Source organism: Gekko japonicus, unplaced genomic scaffold (assembly GCF_001447785.1).
Source record: "Gekko japonicus isolate JY-2015 unplaced genomic scaffold, Gekko_japonicus_V1.1 scaffold550, whole genome shotgun sequence".
Lineage (NCBI taxonomy): Eukaryota > Metazoa > Chordata > Lepidosauria > Squamata > Gekkonidae > Gekko > Gekko japonicus.
Genome location: NW_015167070.1, coordinates 95,960 through 106,573, shown reverse-complemented (window position 1 = coordinate 106,573; position 10,614 = coordinate 95,960).

Sequence of the window (10,614 nt, the reverse complement as noted above, 5' to 3'; positions counted from 1 at the left end):
TTCACCTGGAAATTGGGAACCTAGCTAATTGCACAAGGCAGATGGAATGTAGAAGCAATGTGGTCGGCACTCCTGTGGCAAACCCAGGACTGTTAACATTATTCCTGCATGGAGGACACATCTGCTGATATGCTAAATTCATCATGTGAAGCTACCTTGGCAAAAAGGATTTCACATTAAAACAATAAAAAAGGGATGACATGTAGGGCAGTGCAGGAATCTCCTGCCTGGAGATTGGAAACCCAGAAGTGTTTGTGTGCTAAGAGAAGTCTGGTGACTGCCTAAACTACGCAGTCAGTTAGCCTTGAGAGAAAGGGGGCGAGGCAGATAGCGGACAGCTGCCTGGAAACACACACACACTCACACACACACACACATTCCAAAAGGATGCTCGAATGTTTGTAACTCCCTTACGGAGGGAGAGGGAGGGAGAAGGGGGAAGAAAGGTGTATAAAATAAATGCTGAGAAGCCGAGAGGTTTCAGATCAGTTCCTGCAAGCTTGTATCCTGTCGTCTTTGCATTGCCTGCACCCCTGCACCCCCACACCCCAAGGAGCAGCACCACACCAATCTCCAAATTTTCTAAGTCCTGTCCTTCTTCCATGTCCTCACCATTTTTTTCTTATTTCTTTTAAATTAGCCACTGTAACTCAGGATAGTTATATTTATTTATTTGGCAACAGTTCAAATATCCTGCAAACGGCATTTTTAAGTTCAGTTTAAATGATTAAAGTTATCTTCTTCCCCCCATAAATCACTCAGACAAACTTCGTTCTCCTTTCTCACGCTGGCCACTTTCCCAATTTTAGGAGAAGAGGGAGAAAAGAGTTCAAAAGGGGTATTTTAACAGAGTTAATTGCCTTGTTATGGATGAAATACACTTGGTCTTCCTATAAATCCTATCTTCTTCATTCTTGTTGTAATTCTTGTCATGTTAGAAAAATAGTTGGTCTTTAAAATGGCTATGCAAAAACATGACGACCATGCTTTTTGCTCCGTCGATCACTCCTGCATCGAGGCAAAAACAGCCTCTCCCACACACTTGCAGTGTGTGTGGGTAGCCAAAAACAAGCCTCTTGCTATCTGCTCTCCCTCCGAGAGACCAGAAAAAAGAACGAAAAGAGGATCAGGTGGCTTGGGAGCCTCCCCAAAAAACCACCTGTCGCTGTGCCACACCGAAAAATCGGTCCATGAGTACTCTGATGAGTTCAAGATGTATGTGGCCAAGATCCAAGGATGGCCTAAGCCTGTGCTTGTGGAGCAGTATCACTTGGGGCTGAGCCATCAGATCCTGGAAGCCATACTATGTAATGTCAACCCAATATCCCTGGCGGCTTGGATGAGACAAGTGGGAGATGCAAAGAATCATTTCCAAATGATTAAGATGACCACTCCCAAAGTGTACCTGAAGACCCCAGGAACGATACCGAAGACCCCCCATCCCAAGCCGAAGGAATCCATGCACAACCAGCGGATGCACCAGAGGCTCTGCCTCTGCTGTGGAGAGGTGGGCCAGTATGCTGCCTTTTGCCCGCAGTGGTTACACCACCAGTCCCCAAACCTCCTGAGTGGAAGGGACTTGAGACACCTGCGAAAAAAGCCTGTGCCCGAAGCTGCCACAGGCCCTTCAACTGGGCATCCAGTCCAGGGCTATGTCCTCCAGTGGAGGTGAGAATTACCCGAACCCCTGATTTTTAGTCAGATGGATGGCTCAACCATGCATGAGCCTTGTAACTACCAAACCGTGCCACTCATTATGGGCATGGGGACTCACTGGGATACCCGAGCATTCATTGTGAATCCCATGGCTCGGTTTTCAATGGTGCTGGGGAACCCATGACCCTTACATCTAGTGGAGTGAAGGAACTGTCAACTTTGTGGCTCACAGATGTAGCATTCATGCTTGGCTACCTGAGTGGGAGGAGGTGCCTCTGGACATCTCGGTCCATGCCTGTTTGACTAAGTAGGAATTAGACTCCATCCCCGTGGAGTATAGAGTCCTGGCCAGGGTGTTTGAGGAGAAAGAAGCAGATCAACTTCCCCCCACCATAATACTGAATGTGCCATTGAGATTCTACTGGGGCACAAGCTGCCTAAACGGAAATTATACTCCATGAGCCCCATGGAAAAGGAGGAGTTGAGGAAGTTTATTGACAAAAAATTTGGCTCGGGGCTTCATCTGTCCTGCTTCTTCCCAGTTCGCGGCCCCTGTTCTCTTCCAGAAGAAGAAAGACAGGGGTCTACGGCTGTGCACCAACTACTGGGGTTTGAATGTGGTGTCCACCACAAATGCTTACCCCCTGTCTTTGATCAGAGACCTCTTGGAGGAGGCTGCTAAAGGGGAGATCTCCACTAAATTGGATTTAAGGAATGTGTACTTTTGAGTGTGCATCCAGGAGGGGGACAAGCTCAAGACTGCCTTCAATACTCCATTGGGCCACTTTGAGTACCTAGTGGTGCCGTTTGGACTACAGGGGCCCCCGGGGGTGTTCATGAATTTAATAAATGAAATGTTGCACAAGCACCTATTCAAGGGGGCTCTAGTTTAACTAGATGATATCTTACTATATTCACAAGATAAGGAGTTACATGTGAAATTGGTCCGGGAAGTCCTGCAGACCCTGTATGAGCACAAACTGTTTGCCAAACTGTCTAAGTGTGAGTTTCACCAGACCGAAGAGGACTTCCTAGGCTACCGCATCTCCCCCAGGGGATTGGAGATGGATCCCCACCAAGTGGCAGATGTACTGGGATGGGAGGCTCCCCGAACCCAATGCCAGCTCCAATCCCTCTTGGGATTCACAAATTTTTATAGGGCGTTCATCTCAAACTTTGCTCAAGTGAGCCTGCCTCTCACTGACTTGCTAAAAACTAAAGGGAAGGGGCAGGATAGCACTAAGCCCATGGCATGTTTAGAGTGGACTGCTGAATGTCAGGAGGCGTTTGAGAAACTGAAAGCACTGTTCATGTCTGAACCGATTTTAAGTCATCTGGATGAAAACAAAAAAAATTATTGTGCAGGTCAATGCCTCAGATGTTGCGACGCGGGGCATCCTGCAGGAGGGAGCAGATGCGAGGCTTCACCCTTTGTAATATGTGTCAAAAAGGTTTAACGCCACCGAATGGAACTGGGCGGTTTAGGACAAGGAAGCTGCAGCCATAAAGCTAGCATTAACTATCTGGAGACACTGGTTGGAGGGGGCACAGGTCCCATTTGAGGTGTGGACTGATCATAAAAACTTGGAAGTGCTGTGCACTCCCCACAACCTCAATGCAAAGCAGCTTTGGAGGGAGTAGTTTTTCTCAAAGTTCTGCTTCATCCTCCAGCACTTTCCTGGAAAAGCGAACTCCCTAGCGGATGCTTTGTCCCACCTCCCGCAGCATGCCAGTCAGTGGGAAGAGGTGATAGACTCTATGTTCATGCCTTCCTAACTGGGAGGGGCTGTCCTAACCCGCAGTCAGATGAAGGTGGGGGCTGGTGAGCGGGACGAGCCGTGGGCTGCCAAATTCAACATGGCATTTTCCAAGATCAATAAAACCAAAATAGTCACTGACCCTGCAGTCCAACAAGGATCTAAAAGTTGCTGGTACTTGGGGGGGGGGCAGACTGTTCATGCCAAATGCACTTCGCGGGGATGTGATGCATTTTGGGTATGAATCGAAACTGGCTGGTCATTTTGGTTATTTTAAAACTCTTCTCCTGTTACAATGCCAGTAACAGGTGGCCTCATATGCGGGCCATATGGTGGCCTCATATGCGGGCCAACATTTCACAGTATGTCAGTTCATGCTAAACATGTTTGATGAGCAAAAGATGTCCTGGGAAGCCACCGGGGTTACTCCGGCTACTGGAGAAGCCTAGACAGCCTTAGGAGGCGATTTCCATGGATTTTATTACTGACTTACCTCCTAGCAAGGACAAAATGGTGATTTGGGTGGTGGTAGACTTATTTTCCAAGCAAGTGCATTTTATCCCTTTAAACAGCTACCTAATGCCAAAACCCTGGTGAAAATGTTCATGCTTCATGTCATGAAACTGCATTCAGTGCCAGCTAAAATAATATCAGACCATGGAATCCAGTTTGTTGCCATGTTTTGGAAAGAACTTATGCAGGTGCTGGGCATTGAACAGGGTATCAGTAGCACCTACCACCCAGAGCCTGATGATGGCCAAACAGAACGGGTCAATAAGATGGTTGAACAGTTTCTCAGATGCTTTACTAACTACTAGTAAGATGATTGGACAAAGCTGTTGCCTTATGAGGAATACAGTTATAACAATTCCATCCATTCATCCACTGGTTTGCCCCCCTTCAAAGCAGTATATGGGTATGAGGGTGCTCCTCTCCCCATGGCAGGGACTCATGACCCCCCTCCAGGGGATCTTCATACCTGGTGGCAGGGACTAAAGGAACATTGGCCTAACATCCAAAAGACTCTGGAAAAAGATAAAGAGGATTATAAGGCTCTGACTGATAAAGGGAGAACCCCTGGGTGGGACATTCAGCCTGGTGACTCTGTGTATTTGTCCACCAAAAACTTGAACGGACTCCAACCCAGTAGAAAACTGGCCTGGAAATACATGGGGCCCTTTAAGGTGTTACGCAAAATCAATGACGTGACTGTTGAACTGGAATTACCTATGACACTTAAAGGGATACATCCTATTTTTCATCATAGTTTGCTGAAGCGGGACCCTGGACCGAATATTTGGAGACCTTGTCTTCCAGCCCCACCTCCACTGATGGTGAATGGTGAACCGCACTATGAAGTTGCCCAAATTTTGGACTCAAAAGTTAAATGAGGGCGTGTTTTTTATTTGGTGCAATGGAAAGACTTTGGCCCCTTGCATAATGAGTGGGTTGATGAGTGCCATGTCAAAGCTCCTAAATTGCTGTGTGCTTTTCATAAAATGTATCCAAACAAACCGGGTGGGGGGGCTTTTGGAGGGGCAAAATGTCAGCTATGCTGCCATTGTACTTGGGTGAGATAGGAGGCTGCTGAGTGAGCGTCTTAATGTGCTGGAATGTTAACTTTTACTCCTTCTCGCTGAAGCCTTATCTATTAGCATGACCTTGGTACTTTGGGCGCTTCGCTCTGCTTGGGAATGTGAACCTGTTAGTTTAGGTGTGATCTGCTTGCACCTCTGATTGGCTTGGCTCCATCAGGTGACCCCACTCTGAATGCAGTATATCTTCCCCCTGTCCTGCCTTTAGGGTTAGCTCTAACACGGAATGTATGCAAAGATGACCGGCCTTTACTGTACTCAATAAACTTGATCCTTTTGAAGGAATGTTGTTGAGATTGATTGCTGTGGGACTCTGACAAGAGGTCCTGATTAATGGTATGAGCGCAAGGTAAAAGAACAGTCTTGTTTGTCTTTGAGACTGATATAGTTTATAGCAAGCATGGTAAAGATTATCTGTAATTAGATGGGTTCATCATACACCTTCTGTGCTGCCTCCCAGCCTTTGTATTGGAAATAGCACCGAAATCATATTCTGAACCCCTTGTGACTGGCAGAGAGGAGTTGGGCTGGCCCCCAAGATGGAGGGTGAGAGAGAAGCCAATCAGATGGTGGCTTGATGGCAGCTAAAATGTACACATTACGATTATTATTAAGATTGTTTAATTCTTAAATGCAGTAAGGATTTAAGTACTTACCAACAGATTTCTTACCTAAAGTATAGCATCTGCATCCTTCATATATTTTAGGTGATATTAAAATTGTTGAAGTACCTATTCATAGTCAACTGATATAAGGCTATGTCAGAGGACGGCGGAAGACCGGAAGGCCTGGCGTGATCTGGTCCATGGGGTCGCGAAGACTCAGACTCGACTGTGCGACTGAACAACAAATAAGGCTATGAATATTGTGCTGTGTATTGTTTATGTTTTTATTAAGATTAGGTACTGATTGGTAGGTAGTCCTTTGCCTTACACTTCCCTGAATAGAGGAAATTGATTGGTGTGCTTGAGGTCTGAGTGTGCTGCAGCTCTTTAAAAATAGTACATTTCTGGAAATGTTTGCAGTACATAGGAATGCTAAAAATGAGAAATCTATCTATTGTAAAATTAATCTAAATAAGATAATATTTATAATGCAGAGGACCATGTGTATATGAGGAAGCAAAGTTATTTTTCTCTTAAAAACATGCAGAAGTATTTTGAAATTAGTTTGTATTGGTATGTAATCTGTTCCAAACAAGTGCCACAAGAAATGGAGTACTAGTTCTTGCAACAATGCACAGAACATGGTGCTAATAAGAGATGATGAGTGCATGTAAGGAATTATTGCTGGTACTCAAGATATGACAACTGAACTCTTCTCTCGGTCCTCTGAAGAGATACACATGGAGAGGACTCCATGTATTTTATATCACCATCTGTAAACTTGGATAATCTGCCATAGAGATTTATATCTAAACAGAGGAAACCCATTTGGTTCTCATTTCCATACATTCTTTGTTTTCCATCTCTTTCTTTCTCCAAAGAAGAATCATGCAAAGTAGATTCCAGTCTAGTTGGGCTAGTAGATAATTCTTAGATGATAGTGTTTACTGTTTACCACTGCCCAATGCATATAAAAACTATGGCTGAAATTTTTGCCAATATAATTTGGAAGATTAATCAGCTACACTTTTAGTTGTTTGATCAACAGATGCCAATTTTAATCACTGAGGGCCAATTTTAATTGGTTGGTTGATCGTATTGGAGGGCTGTTTTATGTGTGTGGTAATGTAATATAGAATGGGAAAAAAGAGAGATAGTCTTTATTTCCTGCAACAGTCAGAAGTTGTTATGATGCTCTAAATTAGCTTATTCTTCCTTCAACATTCCAAAAAGACACCAATTCAAGTATTTGGTAATATGTAAATTAAATTTCCGGATCCATCAACTAAAACGTCTAAAACTGGTTGAAAGTCCTGATTAATGAGAATCCTAAATGTTAAAACAAATATCTAGTGCAGTCTGTTTTCCTTTCAAAACAACAAATACCATTTCACACTACAACCAAAGAATATGTAGTAGGCCTAATATACCAAAAAGTAATGTAGGGGGCAATCCAAACGCCAATAAATCCACAATAATGAATGAACAGGTTTATCTTTTTATATCTACAAATATAAACAGCTATCCAAATTCCTAAAGGAAATAGCTTTCATTTACAGAGCCTTTGCTTTCAGAAACATTAAATACATTTACAGTAAACCTACTCAGTGGGTTTAGGATGGTGTAACTCTGGCTGCAGTCACACGTGCCAGTTGAAGCAGAGGGGAAGCTAGGCTATTTCCCCTGGAGGAATTTGACACACAGTTATGAAATCACACAGCCTTTTGAAGCTGTGGGCTTAGCCCATCATTTTGTGGTCAGACACAACTGCGGGCGAGTCTCTTTTTTGCCATTTGTTTCCCTTGTGCATAAAGGAGGAATCACACCTCTGCACTGAGGGCCCCCTATAGAGTATGTGATGATGCACATACTGCAAAGGGGGGGGGAGGAAGTGGCATGGCGTTGGGATGGCCTGATCAGACCATCCCAACGGCATAAGAGTGTGCTTGAGTGATCAGACAGGGGAAAGTCCACCTGTGGCCCGGCTTATCCAGATAACACCGGACTTTCTCTGGTGTCTTTTAACTCCGCTTCCGTGGTGGAGCAGCATGGGTTGCCAATGACCGCGGGACTCTTCCCAGATGTTGCTGTCTGATCGATCCCTTTAGACCCATCAGGCATTTGCACCTATGTCGGATCTAAAGGAGCATGTGATCTCAGCCTCTGTTTAGGATTGCACAGTTAATCTTAATTGTCAGAATTAAGCTTTACCTGCTTTGAAAGATGTCAAATATCATTGTTTCTTAAATAAACCAGTACACTTTCAGGATAATTCTGAGCAGGGGTACCAAAGGAGGAGAGAGAAAGAGAGATGACAATGGAATGAGAGGATGCTTTTCAAAACGGAAATTGCAGGCTTGAATAATTGTAGTGAAACAGAGTATCTGGGGGTCATGATAACATTTCTTTATGCTAGACAGATGAAATGTCAGAATAAAATTAAAACCTTATTTTACTTTTGGAGTCTTAAATTAAGTCAGGGAAATTCTTTGAAAGGTGCTGTGTAATATGTTTTTATTTTGTGTTTTATACCATGACAAAGCTTATAAAAAATTTTCACATTACAATGAGAGCATCGCCTGCTATGTAATCTGCCTCTGGATGAACTTTCTCCAGTTCCTAAGAAACTAGCACAATATTTTGATAAGTTAGCCAACAATTGTCAAGTGACATTAAAGCTATTAATTTCTTAAAATTTAATTATTTGAAAATACTACTAGGAAGGCATAATAAGCCACACACTTCACTTTGAATGCAATCAGTGGAAAGGTAATTTCTCTTCAGAAGTTTGCAAAATTGTGCTTAATTGCTGAAATTATTCTTCAGCTGCCACCTCCACACTGCAATCATATGCAATGCTGTTTGGACCATAATTTTCATAAAAAGGAAAATAAACAAATAACACTGCTGTGATATGAAGTTTGCTCCACCAAGGCAATTATTTTTATATTAGCAATGTTCTAATGTATTTCTCATTAGGTGGGATGTTGTAATTACAAAGGCTGATAGATTAGAATTTGCTTTACCATAGATCACAAAGTCGTGAAAGTATGGCATATTTGCATATTTATTGTAGTATTTTAGCATATTAGGCGGGTATATTTTATGGCATGCATATTTATTAGTTCAGTGAAAAGCAGCAAGAGACTTACAGAATTGTCACCTGTGTTACAAGAGCCTGTCTCCCTTTTCATTATGATTGATTATTAATAAGTATTGATTTATTATTGATTTTGTGATTAATCCACTTCTATTTAATTTCAGTACCCTTTTTTGCATAATTTACATAAAACATGTTAGTGGTTTGATTTCGTCTTCAGAGAGCCAGTGTAGTTATAATGGTTGGACTAGTATCTGGGATGCCTGAGTTCTAATCCACACATAGCCATGAAGCTCACTGGGTGATCTTGGGCCTCTCACATTCTCTCAGCCTAACCTACCTCTCTGGGGTTGTTGTAAGGATAAAATGGAGAATAATCTATGCTGCCCTTAAATCCAAAGAGAAATGGTGAGGGTTCCCCCCCCCCGGTTCCACGAAGAACGGAGCTGCTTGGAGGCAGTGCTCCAACCAACAACTAACTTATTGCCTCTCAGACCCTTCCTTGGCTTGCCCGCACACCATGCAGCTGTGAGGGAAGGGAAGGGAAGGGAGTTTAAACTGCCTTCCCTTCCTTGGCTTGCCTGTGCACCCTGTGGCTGTGAGGCTTCCCGGGCCAGGGAAGGCGGGGGGGGGGGGCTTTGGAAGCTTAAACTGCCTTCCCTTCCCTGGCTTGCCCACGTGCCCTGTGGCTGCAAGTCGCACAGGCAAGCTGTCTCTTGGAGGGAAGGGAAGGGAAGGCAGTTTAAAGGCAGTTTAAACTGCCTTCCCTTGGCTTGCCCACACCCACACCCACACCCAAAAGTGATTCAGGGCCCCAAATGACCCCCGAATCCACTTGGATTGCTGAAAGTGGCATTCAGGGGGTCCTTTGGAGGCTGAATCAGATTTGGCCCAATTCGGCCAAAATGAATCAGACCAAATTTTTCTCTCTCGCATACCCCTAGAGCTGAGTCCAGGTCTACTGCCTATTGAAACCAGTACAGAAATAAACCCAAAGAATCTTGAGATTTCAAGAGTCCTAAAATTTTGATAGTGCAGTGCTTCATTTTGGGGTATTTCCAATCCAAAATGAAACAGGGAATTTGGGATATGGATTCAAATCAGAAATGTTTGAATGCACACCTGTCAGCAAGCTGCCATTGTGTTCTGTATTACCTGCCTGTATGTGCAGTCCCTTCCCATCCCCCTCTGTTCCTGGCCTGTGTTTTATTCTGCTGTAACGCTTAAACCAAGCAGCTGGAGGACGTGAAGTGGGAGGTGAGCTTGATTGCTAGCTTGTTGCTTTTTGAGCCTGGGAACTGCATCACTGTTATGTCTGAAGATGGTAGTGTTCCCAGGGATTGCCCACGCGATCGTTTCCTTGTACCCGCCAACGGGAAAGTGACCCATTGGTTCTGTACCTGGTTTGAATCCCTTTATTACGTTTACCCGAGCTGTTTGTAACCATTCCTAACAAAGACCTTGTTTGAGTATCTTTCCAAAGCTTTGAAATAAATTTTGCTTTTTTGAAACGTGGATTTATTCTCGATGCTTGGGGATCCAACATATTGTTAGGAATCCCATTATTTTCCTATCGCCCCGAGTCTGACGAAGTCATGAGCGGGACAGAGGGAAAACCACCTTCAACGGAGGGGGACACGGGATCGGTCCCAACAACCTCCACGATGCTGGTCACCACTGGCATGACCACGGTGCCATCGTCGGGTGCTGTGGGGGGGACGATTCCCCATCTACCTTCTTATTTGACCTGGCCACCTCCAACCCCTTCGAACTGGGGCCAGCGGAGGACATCGGCCCAGGATGACTGGACTATGTACAATACGAAGGGCACCAGAGAGATTTATTCTCGCAGAGGAAGCGGGCTCCGTGAGAGTCTGTTTGATAAAGGACTATATCCTGAA